The sequence below is a fragment of the Gopherus flavomarginatus genome, chromosome 4 (genome assembly GCF_025201925.1).
Source record: "Gopherus flavomarginatus isolate rGopFla2 chromosome 4, rGopFla2.mat.asm, whole genome shotgun sequence".
Taxonomy (NCBI): domain Eukaryota; kingdom Metazoa; phylum Chordata; order Testudines; family Testudinidae; genus Gopherus; species Gopherus flavomarginatus.
Window position 1 is genome coordinate 91596717 of NC_066620.1, and position 21482 is coordinate 91618198.

Below are 21482 nucleotides of genomic sequence, written 5' to 3' on the forward strand. Positions count from 1 at the left end.
TTTCACATCTGATACTCCTTGACGAAACATAGGAGCCTTGTCTCATAACAGGCTTATTCAAAGTGATACAAGCTACAAAAGTGAGATCTTGGAAGAGAGTGTTGCCATTTTCATTCTGTAATAAAAATACTGTAATGATAAATAAATAATAATAAATAGTGTCAAGTATCAGAGGGGTAGCTGGGTTAGTCTGGATCTGTAAAAAGCAACAAAGAGTCCTGTGGCTCCTTATAGACTAATTGACATCTTGGAGTATAAGCTTTTGTGGGTGAATACCCTCTTCATCAGACGCATGTCATGGAAACTTCAAGAGGCAGGTATAAATATGCAGGCAAGAATCAGTCTAGAGATAACGAGGTTAGTTCAATCAGGGAGGATGATGCCCAATTCTAGCAGTTGAGGTGTGAAATAGTGTGTAATAAGCATGTCATAAAAACAAATTTTGTATTTCCAGGATCACTGCCTTTATAATTTATGTTCAGGTAGAGGAGAAAAATCACTGGAAATATTCATTTTCAGGAAGGGGTTCACGAGACTTGACATTTTAGTGAAAGGGGTTCACAGGTGGTTAAAGTTTGGGAACCACTGACTTAGAGGATAGTAGGGTAATAAGGAATTGTCATCATGGATTTGTCAAGAACAAATCATGCCCAGCCAACCTGATTTCCTTCTTTTGGCAAAGTTATTGGCCTAATGGGTAGGTGGGAAGCAGCAGATATGATATATCTTGATTTTAATCAGAGTTGTATCACATTCCTATATGGCAATCTTTTAAGCAAACTAGGTAAACATGGTCTAGATTAAATTATTCTAAGGGGTTAAGGAGATGCTTAAGGAGGCCTCCACATCCCATTCTACCTACAAAGTCTGGAGGAGGAGCCTCGAAAGGGAAACTGAGTAGCTCATTGGCAGGCAGACAATGGCAGTGAGATACCCTGCACTCTGAGCTGCTGAGAAGGAGCACCACAGGAGCTCTTGCTCTCTGAGGCCTTGCTATGGGGACATGACCAAGCCTACAAAGGAGGACCCCTTGGCTTTCTGAAGGTAGAGGCTGTATCTTTGTGTTTTAGTTTACTCTGTGCAAGTAGAAGGGACTGGTATGATATAGTCATGGGAGGCAGCTTCTTAGCACCCCAGGGTGCAGGACTTAACTGCATACCATTGGACCCTGGATCAGACCCCAGTGGAGGGATTGGGCCCAGGCTCCCCTGCCATCCCCTTAAGAGGGAAAATGATGGAGTCTATTCATTGGCAGGGAACCTAGTTGGGGGAATACTCTCTTGGTAAAAGTGTCCGACCACAAGACCCCAACCCCAGGAGGAAGCCCTGAATTTCTTGTTGAATTCCGAAGACTTCCTGATTGCCGGACTCACATTTACCCCAAAAAGAGGTGGACTTGAAAGTGTGACCTGGCTGTAGTGTTAAGTCACTGAAAGGACAGACCACTGTAGGGGAACACCCAGAAGGAAGACAAGCTGCCACACCTTCGCCCAACCACTAGGCAGCACTGGGGGTGAGTGTCCTCCATCACAGGTGTGTGCAGAACTGGTTGAAAGACTGTATTCAAAGAGTAGTTATCAGTGGTTCACTGTCTAGCTGAGAGGAGTCCAGCAAGGCTTAGTCCTAAATCCAGGGTAATTCAATATTTTAATTAATGAGTTGGATAATGGAGTGGACAACACGCTTATAATTTTTTCAGATGACACAAAGCTGTCAGGGGTTAGAAACACGTTGGAGGACAGGATTAGAATTCAAATGGACATTGACAAATTAAACAGTCTGAAATCAGCAAGATGACATTAAATAAAGGCAAGTGCAAAATACTACACTTAAGAAGGGAAAAAAACCAAATGCAAAATTACAAAATGGGGATTAACTGAGTAGTTAATTGTCCTGCTCTATTCTGCACTGGGAAGGCCTCAGCTGGAGTCGTGTGTCAAGTTCTGGGCATCACACTTAAGGAAAGATTTGGACAAAATAGAGTCCAGAGAAGAGCAACAAAAATGATAAATTAATAAAACCTGACTGTAACAGGGCGGGACTCACTCCTGCTGGTCGGAATTAGCATTTCCAGCGTCCAGAGCACGCTCTGCAGGCTGGTGTCCTGCTGCCGCTGGCCCCCTGTGTCCCTTCCAGGGGAACCCCCAACCCTCTATCCCCACCTTGATTCAGTCATGGGCTACTGCCAGTCACTATCTAGCCCCCACTCACTAGGGCAGACTGCAATGTAAAAGCCACTCATCATAGGCAAGCAGGGTTTGGACCTGCTGCCTCTGCCTACCTGTGGGCTGCCTCCTGCAACCTCAGTACCTAATTAGCCTTCCACTAGGCCACAGCCTGGAGGTTTCCAGGCTGGAACTCCCCAGCTCCCTTGGCCTTCCCCCACCCCTGCTCCACTCTTAAGTACCATCTGTCAGCTCCCTACAGCCAGGTCTCTCCCTCTCAAAGCTAGAGAGAGTTTGTCTCTGGTTTCTGGCCCCAGCCATCTTATAAGGGCCAGCTGGGCCCTGATTAAGCTGGCCACAGCTGTGGTCAGCTACCCACTCAGCTTCCCCAGCCCTTCTTAGTCCCTTTTACCCTGCTGCAGCCCTCTCCAGGGCTGCTTTCACCCTTCCAGGGCCAGAGTAGGTGACCATCTCGCTACACTGACTCATGAGGAAAGGTAAAAAAGCTGGGCATGTTTCATCTTGAAAAAAGAAGACTGAGCCGGAGGACCTTATACCAGTCTTCAAATATCTTAAGCACTGTTATAAAGAGGATTGTTCTCCATGTCCACGAAAGGTACGACAAGAAGTAATGGGTTTAATCTGCAGAAAGGGAGATTTGTTAGATATTAGGAAAGGCTTTCTAACGATAAGGGTAGTTAAGCTCTGGAACAGACTTCCAAGGGAGGCTGTTGAATCCTCATCATTGGAAGTTTTTAAGAACAGGTTGGACAGTCACCAGTTGGGGATGGTGTGGGTTTACTTCATCTTACCTCAGTTCAGGGGGCTGGACTTAAGGGCCTCTCAAGATCCTTTCCTGCTCTGCATTTCTATGGTTCTATGTGAATTGCAGTGATGAGGACACAAGAAATGGACTGAAACCACCTCTTTGCTTCATGTAGCACTGCCAGATAACCATCAACATGTTAATGTTAACAATTTTATACTGTACCAATCAAGGCTATAAATGAGTCAGTGACCTAAATGTGAATAGTTCTGTAACCCATTACTAACCTCCAGTGCATTCAGTCCTTTTCATATACTACTTTTTCTTGTTTTCAAAATGAATGTATCTATTACACACAACTTTTCATTTTGCTGTGGCTTCATAATATTTGGAAGGTGGCTAATAAACGATTTCTCTCAGACCTTTGCAGACTAGTAATCTTGTACTTAGAAAAAACAGCGTGGAGAAATATTCTAAAATGCAGCAGTTAGAAATAAATTATTCAAATGCAGTTATATTTGTATGGTAGTGGGACTTCTGGTTCTCCTGGGACTTCTTAAAGAAACCTGAAAATAACTAAAGGTGTAGTATGCACAGTAACAGAAGTCTGATCAAATGTTCAGTAGTAAGATAAAAAAATAGGCTCCTAGATTAACTTGCTCCTTGAAACCTTTTTCTAGCTGTAAATATACCCAATAGTGTGAGATTAATGGACTTTATTCTTATTGGGACTAAATGAGTTAGAGCACCTCAGGAAACATTCAAAATGTACGCATGTCATAGAATCATAGAAATGTAATGCTGGAAGGAACCTTGGAAATAATCAAATCCAGCCCCTTGAATAGTGACAGGACCAAGTATACCTAGAATATTGTATAGCAATGCAAACTGGCCACTAATCACAACAAGACACTTCTTTCTTCTTCTTTTTAATCAGACTACGTGAGAGTTTAGTTTGCTACATACACTAGGGGCATGAGCAAGCGTGTCTCAGTTACATGTGTATTTATATTTAGTCAGAGATACACGTTTTATCTATCAATATTTATATACAACTCTATGCATATACTCAAATATTAATAGCTTGTTCAGTAGCTGACAATCACACCTGCCTGTTTGTCAGTATTTAACTAATACCCCAGCATGTACTCTTTGGCATTGTACTCTTAGGTTGTTTAAACCAAGGAGCTGGGTAAGTGAAAATCACTGGGAGTTTTGCTTTATTAAGGAAGATAAGTAAGGACTGCAAGACATGGCACCATTATTGTAATGTATCCCCCTCTCCCTTGTAAGCCAGCTATGTTAGGAAATGTGGCACTTGTTGCAGTGGCTGGACCAGAGGCAGCTCTAGGTATTTTGCCCCCCCAAGCACGATAGGCGGGCTGCCTTTGGCGGCTTGCCTGTGGGATGTCCCCGGTCCTGCAGGTTTGGCGGCACGCCTGCGGGAGGTCTGCCAAAGTCGCGGGACCAGCGGACCCTCCGCAGGCATGCCGTCGAAGGCAACCTGCCTGCCACCCTCGTGGCGACCGGCAGAGCACCCCTTGTGGCTTGCCGTCCCAGGCACGTGCTTGGCGTGCTGGTGCCTAGAGCCAACCCTGAGCTGGACTGTCTACTGCACTGTTGTGGGCAAATTCCAGTTTGGGTCATTACATTCTCTCTACATCAGGGACAGGATCTGATCATCCTTTGGACAGGTGCACGTAGGAAAGCACAAAGAGCCTCTTCATCTCTTTACATTCTCTATACAAGGCCCAGTTAAAATGGCAGAGTTGGGCACAAGCACTGAGGAAGGGGGTCAAGCTGCACCTTGCTGAGGACTTATGCAGCCTGCACAGTACCTGAAACATTGGGGCCTCCGAGGGAGCAAATAAGCCTCCCCAGACTCCCTTTGGACCAATGGGGCTCCACTCTGCCTGCCTGTCTGTCATCAAGCTAGTGTGAGTATAAAGAGGAGGTAACAGCACAGGTGTGTCTGAGCCATGCCAAGTACATACCCACCGATATGAGGTAGGTTTGCAGGCTCAGTCATACCTCCACAGCTGCTACTCATGCTACCAGAGCTACACTGCTATTTATACATACACTAACTCAATGACAGCTTGCGTGAGTATATTTACACAAGCAGGGGAATCACCTGTACCTCATAGTGTAGACATAGCCTCAGTGGTTCAGTGCAACCGTTTGGCTCTAAATACTCAACAGTTTCGTTTGGATCTGGTATCATTTTTCCTTTCCAGACCTAGTATGACCCAGTGTTGCCATGCACTATTAAAACAGCTTCATATTCATATTCTGACCTAGGAAGTGTGTAATGAATCCATGTGCTGCAGACAACAGACACAAACTACTAGACAAATCACAAACATCTTGGGATAGGGAGCCAGGAGTAGAATGCATTGTTTTAGCTCACCAAAGACAAGCATTTTTCAGGGCAGCCTCAGGATATCTCCTGTAACTAGGGTTGCCAGGTGTCTGGTTTTCGACCAGAACACTCAGTCGAAAAGGGACCCTTGCAGCTCCAGTCAGCACTGCTCCACGTGCATCAGGATTTTCCACAAGCTTTCCATAATGATACAGGGAAGGGACCCAATTCTGTGGTGATGTAAACCCGATGCCATCACCGGGTGTGTGTGAGATGTAAAGTCGGTGCAGAATTTGGCTAATGATGGCAACCACATTTTAAAAGAAAAATCAATTAAATGAAACACATGGGAATTTTTTTTTCCATGTTCTGTAACTGCCTTAGTGCTTGTGAAGCTGTTTAAGCCCCAGCTCATACTGCACATGAGAGCAATATAATCTCTCATGTAAAATACTGACTGTGATTTGTTCCTTGAGTGCAAAGAATAAAGTAACAATTAGGTTTTAACATATTATCATAGAATATTTGGATTTAGTAGTAAACTTAACCTTGAGCCAAGGACCTGCTAGGTGGATTGGGACGTATCTTGCTTTTTAACAGCAAGACCTAACAAATGATGTTCTCTTGGACCATAGTATCACTTATGTTCCAAAGTCTGGACTACACAAGTGTGGCATGCCCTTGGTACGTTGTTGCTTAAAATAATGAAAAGAAAATCTCAACATTCAAGTCCCTAATATTTTTGAATAGCTTTTAATTAAAAATAAATTCAAATTATTATATTCTGATGAATGACTGTACAGTGATAGACAGCTGTGGGTGTTTGCAATTGGCTATGCTTCAGTGTGTCTGTATTATCTGTAATTAGAGCAGGGCTAAAACCTGAGCTGATTTCCCGCCCCGCCAAAGTTTGTGTGTGTTTAGATTGGAGGGTTTGTTTTGACTGCTTATAGAATGGCTAATAGCAGTGTTCAGATCTACATGTGGACTTCCACAAAGTTTGGAAGTATTTAGGTCCAATTCAGCATCGCATATTGGTATGTACTTAAATTCATCCCTGTGGAGCACAACACTTCAGCTGAATTTAAGCATGTGCTTAAAATTAATGAGATTTAAGCCTAGGCTTAAAGGTAAGTACTTAAATCATGTGCTGACCTATGGCTTAGCTCTGCGGGTCTGGTTAGGCCTATCTGTATGTTGAGTAATATAAACAAAAGTAATTATAATCCAGAAAAGATTAAGAATTTATCATCAGAATTTTGTAAAATCACTAGAACCTTTAACCTTCTTGTTCTTTATGTGAATTCACCAGAGCTGTTCCCAGCAATGAAATTCATGGACCCCAGACAGTGGATGGGGCAAAAATTGCTTGTCACGGAACTAAGTGGTAGAACTTCTGTAATTTTGAGTGTCTAGGTGCCATGAAAGTGGAAGAAACCTGAATCACTCTAGAATAAGGCTGGAAAATAGTACAATTGATGGAACCTACTATAATCTCCTAATTACATTCCTATTTGTGGTTCTCTCTACATGACATTAGATGCCTTAATCGGTTGGTTTCATCAGCCCTCACAGAGAGGGTACCAATCACAACACATCATACGTGTTGTTCTAGCTGCTTCTTCAGCCACCCACTGGCCAAGCTATCAGTGGTACTGGAACCTGACTGGCATAATGTGCTGCAGCCTAGAACCCCTGAGCAATCCTCCAGCCTCAGCCTCCCAAGTAGGTGGGATTACAGGGGTGCACCACCATGCCTGACTAGCTGCCTTAATAGAATCATTATAATAATAATAAACCTCTTTGTTTAAAATGGCATGTGATGTATAAAGCCCACACTGGCTGAGAAGGGGTTAACTGAAGCCTGAGATCTCTGTTAGTGCCACCTTGTTACACCTGAAGTATATATCAGGCTCGAAAGGAGCTAAAAGGAAGTAGTTCAGAGCAGTTGGAGGATGGAGACCAAGGAGGGGAGGGGTCTGGAGTTCAGACTCTGTGGGAAGGGCCTAACAGGAGCCAGGCAGAGAGAGAATTGTAGGAAGGCTGCAGGAGTGGCATTAACTCCTATCATGGAACTCAAAAAAGGAGCAACATTCCAGAGGAGCAGCCCTGTGTGTCAGCTTTCTGTAGAAGAGTGGAGAACTGAGGAGAACCTAAACTGGATTGAAGTCTCAAGCCCAAGATGGGTGGAGTTGCTGTTGTTGGGTTTGGCTGAAGGACTCCAGGGAGATGCCCTAGAGCTGTTGCTCTTGAAGAAGAGGAAGACTGAAGAGGGGCCCAAGGAAGGGCAGAAGATGTTGTGTTGATTGCATTTATTTTGTTCCACATTACTGGTTTTGGGCACTGATAATCCTGGAATGGGTGGAACTACAGTGTGACCATGCTGGAAGGCCAAGTCACCACCATCCTATACCTGAAGTCCAGAGGATAGGAATGGCAGAACAGCTGAAATATTTTGTCATGCCACAAAGGGACACTCTGAGATAGTGAGACTTTGACTCAGCACTTCTCATCCAGAGAGATTTCAAGGCTTTCAACAAATTGTACAGACATGGCTCTATTCATCTGCCACTGAAATGCAGCCACTTCTGAGGTAAAGTTTAGCAGCACTTTTTAGCCCTAAACTATATATCTAAAAGTCTGCTTAACTCTTCTTTTGCAGGATGAGGTCTCTAGTGAGTCAGAATTACCCTTCTTCCTCTTTCATCCCATGCCTTCTTAAATTGGACTCAAAGTAATTTTCAATTCTTTCAGAGTATTTGCTTTTGAAAGGAGCCCGTGTTAATGCTGAACATGTTCTTCTGAACTCCAACAAAGGAACTCAATCTGCCATTAATTCTTTGTTGCCCAGAGAGAGGGAAGATGCTTGTCTGTCCAGAGCTTTATAGTTTCCTCATGCCTAGAGATGACATGACAATCTTTCTCATTATTTGACAGCAAATTTAAAAATATTTGTCTGGAAAGAAAAGTCACCACCATAAAGATTGCACAGCATGCTGCAAGATTTAGGACATTGAGACTGTTATTTTATTATGGTGTCTTAGAGAGGAAAGCTCTTTTGTAAACAGCCCTTGTCTTTGGAAAAGACCTTTTTCTACTCCTATAATTTTTTTGTGCATTGATGACAGAGCAGGCATTAAGTCTGGGCAGAGATAATGCCAGGTGATAAATTCTTTCACTCTTGACCTCATAAATCAGTTAGCACCACTGCACATTGCTTGATGTAACAGTGTGCCATTTTTAATTTGTTACTACTGCAGAGCAAACTAAGTTTAGCACCTTAATGCCTGTTCTTTTCTGCAGTTTACAAAGCAACTTCAGCTAAAACAATACAATGAGCTATATTTATTGGGCTTATACCAACAACTAGGATGGATAGCTAAGTGGTTTGAGCATTGGTCTGCTAAACCCAAGGTAGTGAGTTCAATCCTTGAGGGGGCTATTTAGGGACTCAAGGCAAAAATCTGCTAGGGACAATAGTTGGTCCTGCTGTGAAAGCAGGAGTTTAGACTTAATGACCTTTCAAGGTCCCTTCCAGCCCTATAGGATAGGTATATTACCTATAACTGACAACATGAAAATCAAAATTGATGCCAATGTTAGTGTTGCTGCATCTAGGTGATGGCAAAAAACAATCGCATTTTTAGTATTTTTTTTATCAGCTCATAGAATGCTGTTAGTAATTCACTTGATCATCAAAAGGCCCTTACTCAGAAACATGGGACAGATATGGAGAGTTCCTAGTGTTTATAGATCCCACTTTACTCAAGCAAATAAAGTCTGATTCTCAAAAAACATATTTATAGGTAGGAATACTGCAGATCTGGATGGTCCTCTCCTTCAGAGTAGTCTGTTGGTGCAATTTTTGGGGGAAGAAACCTATGCGAGGATCACCTCATAGAGTTCTTCCCAGGTTGTTCCATCAGAGGTTGGAAGTGGGGCTTGTAGAAGGAATTAGAGGAAGAGTGGGGGAGCTTCTCTACAAAAGAGGCCTATCCTGAACTTGGTGTATCTCGCAGGAATCCAGTGACTTCTGTGTAGAACCTATATGCCTCCACACTAGTTCTGGCCCCTCGCAAGCCCTGGAGCTGCTCTATCAGAGATTCTTTGATTGGCCTGAGACCCCAACAGTGCTCTGTAGAAAAGACAACACAAACATCTGTGGAGGATGATCCAGATATTCATGTTGTCTTTTCTACAGAGCAGTGAGCTTAGGAGTCTGCTGCAAAGGGGATTGTTTTCTGAAATAGATGGCCAGCAACAGAAAAGAGAACCAGAGAGGAGGATGTAATACAATTATAGTCCTTAAGAACATAACAATGGCCATACTGGGTCAGACCAATGGTCCATCTAGCCCAGTATTCTGTCTTCCAACAATGGTCAATGCCAGGTGCTTCAGAGGGAATGAACAGAGCAGGCATCCATTCTGTCATTCTCCCAACTTCTGGCAATCAGAGACTATGGACATCCAGGGCATGAGATTACATTCTTTCCCAAATAGGTTATAGCCATTACGTTTAACATTCCAATCATATGACTCGTCCACCAACTATATTGACTTTATGCTCATAAATGAGTAATTCCAGTTCCTCTTGTTTGTTACCCAGGCTCCTCACATTGGTATAGAGACATCTGAAGAATTTCTTCTCTTCATGTCTTTAGGTTCTTTGATTCATTTTGTTGTCAACATCTTGATTTTTGTGCTAATTGAGTGCTCATATTTTCCTTCTTTTTACCATGTCCATGATATAAATGACTTTGCAGAACCACTTTATCTAGCCTTGACTTCAGTTAGGTGGTAACCAAGCAACAGATCACCTGATGGGGAACCTTGATCATCTGATGGAGGGGGATTGAGGCTTACCAGGAGGGTCAGATGATGGAGAGCACTGGAAGTTTTTAAAGGGAAAAATCTGCTCTCAGTATCTGATTCTCCAACACACAGAAGAAGGCAAGACTGAGCAGGAGGAAGGAAGGAGTAGTGGGATCCAGGAAAGGAGATCTGGGACCCCAGAAAGCAATGACCAAAACCCAAAGAACAGTCAAAAGTGGTGAGGACTCTGAGGGAGGAAATTGCATACAGGTGTTTATTATTTTGCCTAGATCTGTATATCTCCTGTGTTTTGTGTAAGTGTAAAGCATATTTGGTTTAGAAATCCCTTTGCAAAGGTGGGTATGTGTGTTACCTCAACTATCATGTATCCCTCAAGGGATAAACTCTAAACTGAATACCACTAAGGGTAGAGCTCTGGAGGGTTGTGTGAGGCTGTAGACCTCTGGGGGCAGCTGGACTCATTCCCTAGAAGTGGTACCAGCTGGAGAATGTGCCTGAGATACCAGAGCCAGAGACTCTGACTGGAGCCTGGCCAAACTCAGGGGAGCTTAGAAGCACATGGATCCAGCACATAGGTCCAAGCGGAGATGCCTGGCAAGCATTCTTGACAAGAGGTCAGCCAGGACTAGGACATCTGACAATTCATTTTATATGGACTTCTCTCTGAGGGTAACAATTTACTGTTAATAACAAGCTGGACTGGATTTACAGATGCCTACTTTACTGCATGGTGTTCTTCAAGCTGAAATAGCTTCGTTTCCAGCAGGTACACCAATATATACGCTCACCCTCAAATCCTTCCATAAAGTACCTTAGAATAGCAGCACACATTGCATGGTCTACTGCACTTCTTTTGAAAAGCTCTTTTCAAAACATTTATCTAGTCTAATCTTCTTACTTCCTTATGCAAATGATTTCAACTGTTCGCAGCCAGGTACTTAAGGTTTTATTTCCTAAGTATTCTTACATCTATTTTAAATAAAAGTCCGCTCACTGAGTGGTCATAGCTAATGTACATTTTTTTCCTCTGTTGCATCAACTTTCCTAATTACCACTCTGGATTTTCCAAAAATAAATAACCAGTGGAGGCCAATTTGGAACTCTTAACTATACTGAAAGACTGAAAATCTGGATTCAGTTCTTGGTTAAATGGCTGGGAGAGTAATGTGCCTGGTCTCTGAAGGGAGAGAAGGCCTTGCTTGTCTCAAAAGCAATTTTTATTGTCCAGTCAAATAGTAGTATTGGTGGGATCCAATGGGAGCAGAACCAAACAGAACAAGAAAATTAGTACTTGTAATGTGGGACCTTTGAGAGCGCAGAGTGGAAAGGAAATAGGGATCCTCACATCTCCAACCAGGACGTAGATAATCACATTTAAAGAGTGGAATTAACCAGTTGGATGACTAAATATCTTGGTCATAAGATTTCTTGAGGGAGGAATAAGGGTGGACTTGAAGACTTGGGGCTGCGGTTCTATTCCTGATTCTCCCAAAGATTTAATTGTGGGAATGGGAAGTTGAGGAAGTGACTTAACTTCCTCAGTAGGTTTGCAGATGACACTAAACTGGGAGGAGTGATAGATATGCTGGAGGGTAAAGATTGGATACAGAGGGGTCTAGACACATTAGAGGATTGGGCCAAAAGAAATCTGATGAGCTTCAACTAGGACAAGTGCAGAGTCCTGCACTTGGGATTCTTCCATCCTATGCACTGTTACAGACTAGGGACTGAGTGGCTAGGCAGCAGTTCAGCAGAAAAGGACCTAGGGGTTACAGTGGACGAAAAGCTGGATATGAGTCAACAGTGTGCCCTTGTTGCCAAGAAGGCTAGCAGCATTTTGGGATGTATAAGTAGGAGCATTGCCAGCAGATCAAGGGATGTGATCATTCCCCTCTATTCAGCATTGATGAAGCCTCATTTTCAGTAATGTGTCCAGTTTTGGGCCCCACACTACAAGAAAGATGTGGAAAAATTGGAAAGAGTCCAGCAGAGGGCAACAAAAATGAATAGGGGGCTGGAGAACATGACTTACAAGGAGAGGCTGAGGGAACTGGGGTTATTTAGTCTGCAGAAGAGAAGAATGAGGGGAGATTTGATAGCTGCTTTCAACTACCTGAAAGAGGGTTCCGAAGAGGATGGATCTAGACTGTTCTCAGTGGTAGGAGATGACAGAAGAAGGAGTAATGGTCTCAAGTTGCAGTGGGGGAGGTTTAGGTTGGATATTAGGAAAAACTTTTTCACTAGGAGGATGGTGAGGCACTGGAATGGGTTACCTAGGGAGGTAGTGGAATCTCCTTCCTTACAGGTTTTTAAGGTCCAGCTTGACAAAGCCATAGCTGGGATGATTTAGTTGGGGACTGATCCTGCTTTGAGCAGGGGCTTGGACTAGATGACCTCCTGAGATCCCTTCCTACCCTGATATTCTATGATTCAGTCCATAATTTTCTAAAGTGACCACTCTGGGCCTGATTGTTCAGAAGTGTTTAGCACCTATGCAACTCTGTTTTGGAGTCAGTGGGTTTTTTGGTGTGGAGCTGAAAATCAGACCCTATGTGTCTCAAGTTGAGCACTCAAAATCAGCTTATGGAAAATTTGCCTTCATCTCATGTTTCAATTTCTCAAGCTGTAAAATGGAGATAATGATGCTTTCTCTCACAATACACTTTTGAAGTAGTTAAATTCTTTAATGAGCATGGCACATTCTGATAGTACAGTGCTGAGTGACCTAGGAATGCCTATAAAATAAATATAGCATTGTCACTGAAAAACTGCTATGTGAAAATGGTTTGTGGGAAGCCAAGGAGATGGTCCATGATTATAGGTAGGGTGGGAGGGAAATTGTAAGTGAACTATCACAGAGATCAGTGTTGCACCCTGTCTTGTTCCCATCTCCAGCCCACTGATGTGCTATATGGTTGTGAACATGTAGAAGACACAGAGGTGGCTGGCCAAAGCCAAAGAATAGTGAATCTAAATCCAAAGAGACCAAGAAGAATGGATGATCAGGATGATAAGTAGTTTAGATAATTTAATGTAGGAAAAACTTGTAAAATAATGAGGCTAAGGTTGAAAATGACAAATGGGATGGAATTTTTATGTTTCACTGGCAATCTAAAATCACACCATATAGTCACGAAGCCTTAGAAAGAATTAGCCATGAAGGAAGTTTAGACATTTCTTTGTACTGAGGATAGAAAAGTTTACTAATGGCACAAATCAAAGCTGCAGCTGTGAGCATAGTCTAAAGAATGTTAAGCAAGCACTAGAGGGGAAATGCACTACAGGATACAAATGCTAGATTTAATTGACTACATGGTTTTCTTCCATTCTAAAATGTCACTCTGCAACCAGCATCAACTTCTCCACTCATCTGCTCTCTAGGTGGTAATAAACCCAGCTTTTGTACATGCCAAAATTGGGTTTTTTACTATTATTATTTCAGATAAATCTGCACATACATTCATGTATTGTAAAGAATTCTTAACTTATTGAACATTCCACTTGGCCATTCCATTCCAGAAAAATCTGTAACTTTGAGCTGAAGTTGTTCAAGTGTATTTCTCATCAATGCACTAAAAGAAAAAAAAATCCAAGGGGGTGGCAGGAAAGGCAACATTAACATCACAACTAATCTCCGTTCACCTGCCTTACCACTCCAGAATCACAGTACCCAGTGCACTCAGCCTCATCACCTCCTCAATGAACTCTCATTCATTTTCAACATTCAGATACCCCCATGCATCCCTTTCCTGAAAAATCATACTCAAAAAACACAACCTGGCTTCTGACCTCAGCAAGATGACGATACCTTACCAACCACCAGAAAAAACATGTACTTTAAATGTGTAGAATGTATTATTTGTACCTATAAAGAGCGATGACGCTGGAGATAAACTTGTACCTTTTGAGAGTGATTTTTTAAAGACCTGAATGCAAGACATGTGGCCATGCAAATGAAGACTGCTGCTAAGCACTCCAGTGACTGAGGTGTATTTGTTCATGGTCTGCTGTTATTACCATAATCATCCTATTTCTAACTGCATTTGCTTTCAGCTAAAACTTGGCAGATGACGTCTCAGAACTACATCCTACTCATGCTCACGCTGGTGCAGGTAGGAGAAGGGTGGCGATAGACACAAAATCTCCTGCAAAGAGTGATAAGTTCTCAGCTGCCAGGCAGAATCTCTCCATGGTGCTCTCAAGATGCATGGAGAAAGGCGTTATGGAGAGGCATGTGGTGTTCAGGAGAAGAAGTCTGTCTAGGCCCCCTCACTGTGCTTGTATGTATTTGGCTAGTGGCAGCAAGTAGTACCTGGCAATGGAAAGCACATACGCCTCTACCCCTGTCATGGTATAATTCCCCACTCTGAACCTTAGCGTCCAAAAGATGAGGTACCAGCATGAATTCCTCTAAGCTCAATTATCAGCTTAGAATCTGTAGCGCTGCCACCAACCAGGAATTCCAGTGCCTGGTACACTCTGGTCCCCCCAAAACCTTGCCCAGGGACCCCCAAGATCCAGACCCTCTGGATTTTAACACAAGGAAAGTAAACCCTTTCCCTCACCGTTGCCTCTCCCAGGCTTCCCCTCCCTGGGTTACCTTGGAAGATCACTGTGATTCAAACTCCTTGAATCTTAAACAGAGAGGAAAATGCACCTTCCCCCCTCCTTCTCTCTCCCCCTCCCAGACTCACCCTGAGAGAGACAGTAATCCTAACACAGAGAGAAATTAGCCTCTCTCTCCCCCTTCCCTCCTTTCTTCCCGCCAGTTCCCTGGTGAATCCAGACCCAGTCCCCTGGGGTCTCACCAGAATAAAAAAAAATCAGGTTCTTAAACAAGAAACTTTTAATTAAAGAGAGAAAAAACAATAAAAATTATCTTTGTAAATTTAAAATGGAATAGATACAGGGTCTTTCAGCTATAGACACTGGGAATACCCTCCCAGCCTAAGTATTCAAGTACAAATTAAAATCCTTCCAGCCAAATACACATTTGAACTCCTTCCAACCAAATACACATTTGAACTCCTCCCAGCCAAATACACATTTGCAAATAAAGAAAACAAACATAAGCCTAACTTGCTTTCTCTACCTAGTACTCGGTCCTCTGGTCAGGTGACAGCCAGGCTCACTGTTCTTGTTAACCCTTTCCAGGCAAAAGAGATATGAAGCACTTTTGTTCTATTAACTCTTACTTATCTGTTTATGACAACCCCGATATAATGCTGTCCTCAGGAGCCAAAAAATCTTACCGCGTTATAGGTGAAACCATGTTATATCAAACTTGATTTGATCCACAGGAGCATGCAGACCTTCCCTCCCCCCAGAGTGCTGCTTTACTGCGTTATATCCAAATTTGTGTTATATCGGGTTGCGTTATATCGAGGTAGAAGTGTATGTTGTGTCTGCTCAGAGAATTAGCAAAGCACACACTGAGCACAGTGTCCAAGTGCACCTTGTAGACTCATGTCTGGTACCAGTAGGTTTCTTTTTAAGAGAATACTTTGGCCAGCATCTCTGCTCCCCGTTCCTACATTACCTTGCTGGCACCATGACAAAATCTGACATAAGGCTGGTGCAGCCCGCACCCAAGGCTGCTCGGGGAAGGATTACATTCAGGGAGGAACTCTCTTTCCTGGAATGCAGCCTGTCCAGAAGGGCTGCAGGGTTTTACTGCAGCTCACTCAGGCCTGTAGCTAAATGCTGCAATGTAGCCTTATATTATCAATTAGCTATTGCCATTTGGCGACAGCATGGCCTACCACGCATCTCTATACAGTTAGGGAATTTTTCAGAGGGTTTTCTCCTTACCCTTCTGAAAATAGGACTAAAAGTCTCCTTTCAGGCTTCCTAAAATAATGCTTAGTACTTCAGAAAGTCATTGCTTGGACTTATAAAAGCTGAGTAATTCAGAGTTACAGCTGAACCTGCAGGGTCAGAATCTCGTTTCAGTTACGGCAGTGTAAGCCCCATGTAACTGCTACAGCCATGCCCATGATGACATAAGAATTTGGCTCCCGGACTGTGTTTTTTAAATTTATTTGGACTCCTGTTTATACAGTTGTTAGGTAACCAGGAATATGTTTAAATATTTGTGGTTTTAATCTAGTATTGCATTAATTATATAATTTATAGTGGTTTATGTACTGTTTCACAACTAGTAAACCACAGTACCTACTGTTTCATTTACATGCTTATTTCTGTGTTCACAGCATTCTCAGCCTCTGTGTGTATGTGTGTGTGTATGTATGTATATATATATATATATATATATAAAATAAAAAAAATTATAAACTAAGAATACTCCCTTGGCCTTCACTTACACCACTTTTTAATTTAATTTTCATTATTAATTTTATAGTTGCTCTTTTCATTTTTCCATTTTGGAATGTGTGAAGGCCAGAGTCTCAGCCTTGGTTTTCCAGCTCAGATCCCCCTAGATGTCATTTTCAGCAAAACCTTTAACCTTATTTCACCTTTTTCCCTTGAGGTTGACTTGGGAATAGTTTGCTGGCATTTTTCACAGATGCTGATGCATTGTTACATTTAGTGATCAGGATGCACTGTTGACAACGTGAAACATGGATTTCAGGAATGGGCTAGATACTACAATGTTGCCTGAGGGGTTCATGTTATGTTATAAATTATCGAAATGCTCTGACTTTTTTAGATGGAATTTCATTGGGTATGCAGTAGAGAGAGGAGCCAAAACTCTTGGTAAAAGGTTTCCTGTCCAATCTTGGGTTTATCAATTTACTCGGCTTCTGAGCAGGACATGCCTTTTCTTATATGTGTGTCACCTGTTGCACCTGGCTGCTGTCTGTTCAAACTCTTCTCTGGAGGAAAATGCCACCTTATGAGTATACAGATTTTTTTTGAGTGTCTCAGAAATCATGTCTAATGTCATTTGAATTCTCTTTGACTTCCTGACATTTTGAAACAAGCAGCATTCCATATAGAGGGGAAAAAACATTGAACAATGTAGAAACTATGTGACAGATATAATATGTGGATTTGCATTTTAGAGATTAAAATTAGTTTTATTTAATTCTTCAACCTCAATATCCATTGTTAAGATTGTGTTAGTCATGGGTATTTTTAGTAAAAGTCATGGACTGGTCATGGGCAGTAAACAAAAATTCATGGCCCGTGACCTGTTAATGACTTGTACTATATACCCCAACTAAATCTTGGGTGCTCTGGGGCAGGCAATGGCAAGCTGAAACTCCCACTGGTGCTGGAAAGTGGCATGCAGCCTGGGGTCCCTGCTGCTTCTGGGGGGCAGGGAGCATGGCAGCCCCAGACTGCCACTGCTTCTGGGGGGATGGGGTGGGGCGCAGTGGCTCAAGACTGCCCTAGCAGCAGTTGGTGCAGCTGGCCTAGGAGCTGCCCATGTTGCTTGGGCAGCCCCCAGACCAACTGCACCCACCGCAGCAGAAGTCACAGAGGTTCCAGAAAGTCATGGAACCTATGACCTCCGTGACAGACTCACAGACTTATCCACTGTGTGCAGCTAGAGGCTGTTGAGTTTCATGCAGCACCTGTCTTTAGCAAAACACTGAACATATGACCTTAGGATACTTCCTTTTTTGATTCTGACTTTATAGTGAACTAAAAGTGTGTGTGTGTGTGGAGAGTTACACCCTGTCACGCCACCCCAATATTCACCACTGTCATGTAATTATGATATGTCTTACACAAAGTATGCCTTGTGAGGTGTCATTCTAAAACTCTTGATCTGCTAGATATTTGGATTGTATGTGCTATTGTCATATGTGAAGTTATGAAGTTTGGCTATGTATGTGTTGCTGAAACATGTCCTAAAGTTGAAAACACTCACAAGCAGCGTTTGAGGAACAACAGTCAAAAGGCCAAACAATGTTAATGGCTTATTGAGCAAATGCACACAAACACAAAGATTACTGCAGAAACTGTGTACAATAGAAATCTCTCAGAGATAGCAGTACACTAGGAATGGTAGATATGCTGGAGGGTAGGGATAGGATACAGATGGACCAAGACAAATTAGAGGATTAGGCCAAAAGAAATCTGATGAGATTCAACAAGGACAGTTGCAGAGTCCTGCATTTAGGGCGGAAGAATCCCATGCACTGCTGCAGACTAGGGACTGAATGGCTAGGCAGCAGTTTTGCAGAAAAGGACCTAGGGGTTACAGTGAACGAGAAGCTGGATATGAGTCAACAGTGTGCCACTGTTGTTGTTCTTCTGTCCTTCTGATACTCACATGATGAACTCTGAAAATGGATGGGATACAAATATTCAAGCATGGTTTCTCATTTCTGGGTATATTCTATTTACATTTTATAGTCTCTTTCTATGTAGCTTATAGTTAAACCAGAGAGAACTGAGATAAGAGAGAAAAATCACCCTCCATCTCCTGTGCTTAAGATTTCTTTATTGCAACATGCTACCAACAGTTGAGAATTCATCAATTTCATAAAAAAATTACTTGTTCTATGGCATTAGTAATCTTGACCATATAATGTTTATATTTCCTGCCATTCAGCTGCATGTTGTAATTTTACCACATCCTTCTATCATGGCATTCCCATTCCAACCCCATTTTATTCTCTAGTTCTAGCACTAAATTTGATCTGATTGTTGCCATCACTTTTACTTTGAAAGGCATCAGGACACTCTCTCCAAGGCCCTATCAGAACTGTGAAGATCCTAGAGGATGCTGATTATACACAGCAACAAGTTTTCTATCGTCCATGTAGTAAGGAAAAATTGTGATATTTCTCAAAATAGTTTGTGTGTGAATGAACTAATTAAGGGCCTGATTCTACCAATACTTACCACCACTTATCATGCCTACTATAGGACCTACTTCATTGACGTCGAAGGGGGTCTTTTAGTTGATTTCAATGGGCTTTGGATTAGGCCCAGGGTGAGTAGTAAATTGTGTGAACTTTTTTTGGCAAAAAATAAATTTACCAAAAAAAGCCTGTGGGGGCATTGAAGCTGTTTTACAGATTTTGGTCAAATTCAGTGTATAATTTCTGTCAGAAAAAGAGTGCATTTTTTTTCATTGACACAGTTCATTCTGACCATTTTGAAAACAAAATGTATTGACTTTTCATTTTGAAATATTTTATTTTCAAATTTTGCTATATTTTTATTAAAAAACACACAGAAAAAGGGTGAAAAACACCTGAGGATGAAACAAAAACAACACACAGAATTGACTGAAAAACACCCCAGAAACTAAATAAAAACATGCAAAACATTGTTTAGTTTTGTGTTTCTCAACCCAGCACAAAAAATTTAGGGGCTTCTTGTTTTCTCAAGAAAACCTGAAAAAAATTACTTTTGGTTCAAAATGAAATGATCCCTCACTCCATCTCCCAGTTTTGGCTCCTGGGCCAAAAAAATCAATTATTCTCTCAGTTCTTGTGAACAGTCCCAATGATTTCATTGGAACTACTCACAGGAGCAAGCACTGCTCCTGGTAGTAAGTATTGGCAGTTTTGGGACTTTTATAAAACAATAACATAATTTGATCACCTGCAGGTGGTAAATACTGTAATATGAAGTCGTTAGTCAAACTGAGAGGTGGTTATAAAATGCTTAATTTTTAGAAGTGTAAGGAACAGCTGTAGTGCCAGTTAAATCTGAGAGAAAACGAAAGCACATTGCAGTATCAAAAACTACTAAAAGTATTATCTATATAGAGATGTCACAGCTATCGTGTCCCAAGCACCACATGAAGCATCGATCCATTACCAATGAGCTCATGTGTATAGCACTCATAAAGTACTGCACTTAGGAAGGAAAAATAACACGCACAACTACAAAATGGGGAATGACTGGCTAGATGGTGGTACTGCTGAAAAAATGATGTTGGGGTTATCATGGATCACAAATTGAACATGAATCAGTTGTGAAAAAGGCTAGTGGTTGTCCTTGACTTGCTAACACCAACCCAGCAGTAACCGCTAGGCCAGATTGCCCACACTCTGGTCCCTCACAACTGCTCAAAACATTTGAGAGATTAGTTCAGTCAGGTAGTAAATATATTGTAAGGTCACACAGATCCTTAAGTGAAACAGCTTTTCACACAATTAGACAAATCCATAAAATAGGGGGTTGGAACCCACACTGGGGAAAATCACCATGGCTCCTTTGACTTCAGTGGCACTTGAACAATATTTGATCAAAACTCCTTTTAATTTTTACACACACTTCCTACATTTTTCTCTTTCTGTCAATCCAGCACCTTTCACAGGCAATGAATTTACATTAAAAAAAAGAAAGTAAGTCTTGGTACAGTAATTTAAGTGATATTTTTATATTTCCTATAGTCATTTACAAGCCTAGAAGAAAATGTGGTAATTAACAATCTGAACTTTATTGTATGTTTCCAAGTAATACACTATTTAGCTTCAGAGGGGTAGCCGTGTTAGTCTGGATCTGTAAAAGCAGCAAAGAATCCTGTGGCACCTTATAGACTAACAGACGTTTTAGAGCATGAGCTTTCGTGGGTGAAAACACACTTCACCCATGAAAGCTCATGCTCCAAAACGTCTGTTAGTCTATAAGGTGCCACAGGATTCTTTGCTGCTTTTATTATTTAGCTTTACATGTAAGCACTAAGGACTTTCTAAATATATTGTGTTTATAGCAGTTCATTTTAGACCTGTGGCCATAACAGATGGGTTTTTTTAATTTGATGGCTGAACTGAAAAGTTTAAATAAAAAGTTTCAAGTAAGACATAGTGTTTCATTTGAACTGAAATGAAACGTTTCATATTTTTGGGGGGGCTTTTTAAAAATTGTATTTTTAAAAATATGCAAAAGTGGAACAATGTCTTGAATCAAAATGCTTTCACTAGAAAACAAAACCTTTTGATATTTTTGGATTTTTATCTCTTTTTTTTAAACAATTTGTTAAATTTGACTTGAATTTTCAAATTGTGTCAATCAACCCAAATATACAGTTTTCAGCCAAAAAAAAAAAAAAGTTTCATGTGAAAATTTTAGGTCATTTATTGCTAGAATCTTGCATCCTTATTCACACTGAGTGGTGCCTCACTCCCTGAATAGTCCCATTATCTGTTCATCCATTAAGGTACTACTAACATGAGTAAGGGAATCAGAATCTGGCCCTCCATCCGATCAATCTAATCTGAACTGTAAATGAGTAAAATGTATACTCGAAATAAAATAGATATGAGTGTGCACCATAGTCAAGTTATCGTTGCTGTTAGAAACTTAGCTCCTACTTGTCTGAGCTCTTAAACACCAGCTGAGGTCTCAACCCTGCAAACACTCAGGGATGTTAGTAACTTTACTCAGGTGAGCAGTGCTGTGGGAACTACTTGAAGGTCTGTG